General features: G+C 41.7%; 1 protein-coding gene across 1 annotated transcript in view; it reads right to left on the bottom strand.

Annotated features, from left to right (window-relative positions):
• Nucleotides 1–1,800, bottom strand: part of Acsm4 (acyl-CoA synthetase medium chain family member 4) — a 24,534-nt gene extending 22,734 nt beyond the window's left edge. The window contains exon 1 of the mRNA XM_021167680.1: nucleotides 1,656–1,800. The gene's annotated coding sequence lies outside the window, so the exon portion shown is untranslated. The remainder of the gene's footprint in view (nucleotides 1–1,655) is intronic.
• Between the last annotated feature and the right edge of the window lie 261 nt (nucleotides 1,801–2,061).

Here is a 2,061-nt window from a genome sequence, read left to right as displayed (position 1 = left end):
CACACACCCCCACACACCCCCCCACACCCCCCACATGCACATATGCACAGACGGATCCATATTTTTTCCTCTGAATGATTTTTTTGAAGTTACATATCCTATTCACTTCTCACTCTCCTCTGTGCCATGCAGTAATGATAATACTGTCTTTACTGGCTCATTGTAGGGCTTCTGTGAGCTCCTGCCTGTTGCCTGGGACACAGATAGCTAAGGCTGAAAAGTGCTGCATAAGAATAATCAAACATCATGCAGATATGGTGGCCCATGTCTTGATCTTAGCACTTGGCTAAGGCAGGAGGATTTTCATGAATTTGAGACCAGCCGAAAATATTTGAGACCCTATCTCAATGGAACCAAAAACATAACAAAACAAAATTTGACCCTCAACACCATTTATGCTGGAAGAATTCAGTAAAAGAGAAAAAAATGGACAAAGACAAAAGCTAATGAATTGGAGCCATTTATCCCTTACTCTTCTAGTGATGAACTCTGCATTTTTGGGATCTACTCTGGCTCAATTACCATCCCCACCTTTACGTCTGTTTATTTTGCCTTTCAAGACATGGATGCCCATGACATTCTCGGATGCCCAGAACACTCTTGCTATTTACGAACAGTACCGATCTTAAAAAACACAAATTCGCATCTTCATTTCTTCCTTCAAGTTAAAAGATAATGATTTTTTTCATGGATTGCTCTTATTTCTCTAATTTCCTACATTCCAACTAATCGTTAAATTAATATTCAGACAAATCTAAAGCTACAGGCTGTAACTAGGTCTGAACTGACTATCTTGATGTTTTCTGAGCTCAAATAAAACAGAGTGACTACTACAAATGCACACACAATTGACAAGTGCACATTTGATCAAGTAAGTCTCCCCATTGACCTTGAGATATCTTTTGCTAGCAACATTTCTTTGGTTCTATCTTTTTGGTTTATGTTTGATTTTGAAGTTGACTTTGGTACAGATGGGCCTTTAAAGAGAACACAGAACTCTGAGGCGTCGCCATTTTGCTTTGAACGGAGCCATTTCCTGACTTGGGATTGTGGGGGAGGGTGGGCAGCATATGCAATTCCTGGGTCAAGTCTGAAAGCTGCTGAGTGTTTTAAATTGAAATAACATCTTTGGAGAAATTGATCTATAAGTATGCTTTTAAAAAATATCTCCAGGAAAAAAAAATCTCCGTGAAAGTGAGATAGTTGAATTGAGTAATTTCTAAACACTTTGTGATTTCCAGAGTTTAAGAAGAAAACAGTTAGGAAAGTTTCTGAGCAACAGTTGACCACTCATTCTATGTTACATGTCGCTGAATTCTGAAGTTTATTTCACAGTTACAGAATCTACTGTTTTGCTCACAAAGGAATAAAGACATAGGAGAATAATTTACCAGTGGCCATCCATCCAGCAAGCAGCAATTCTAGCTGCAGTGGCTAGCCTTGTGGCCCATTCAAGGGAAAGAACTCCTATGTTTTCTTTTCCCCCTGCATGGCTGATAACTTTTACTAAGTGAAACTGTCAAAGGAGGCAGTTATCTGGCCTTGGCTTTGCAGCCATCTGTCGTGGTGACAGAGCCTACCTCGTGCTGACGAACCTACCTCTCTGCTACTGCTCCGCTAGTATCCCCTCCATGTGCCACATGCATCTGTCTTACCAGCAAATGGTCCTGCTGATCCAGAAAGGCCTCTCACTCCTTCCCAAAGGCTGTTTCTGCCACAAAGTTGCTTCCTTCCTGCCTTCTCTTCTTTTGATGATGTCTATGCCACTGTGGCCCTGAGCCTCTGGTGTACAGTTGGGAGGATCATAATCCCTTGGGAGGAGAGTTTTTGTTTCTCTGGACAACCTGAGATTAAAGGGACAGACACCTATAAGGCACATCTAGGAGAAAGAACGCAAATGCAGAGCACCCTCCTCCCCTGACTCAGTGCCAAAGAAAAACTAAACCTGCTCATTAGCGGATTATTCTCATTCCCAGAGCTGATATTGAGATCTATAACGCCCATCTCAGAGTGGCCCTTGAAGTGATTACCAAGTATCCCAGGACATTGACATAGCTAGAT

The sequence above is a fragment of the Mus caroli genome, chromosome 7 (genome assembly GCF_900094665.2).
Source record: "Mus caroli chromosome 7, CAROLI_EIJ_v1.1, whole genome shotgun sequence".
Lineage (NCBI taxonomy): Eukaryota > Metazoa > Chordata > Mammalia > Rodentia > Muridae > Mus > Mus caroli.
The sequence above is the reverse complement of the archived record's forward strand: the minus strand, read 5'-3'. Positions and strand labels throughout refer to the sequence as shown.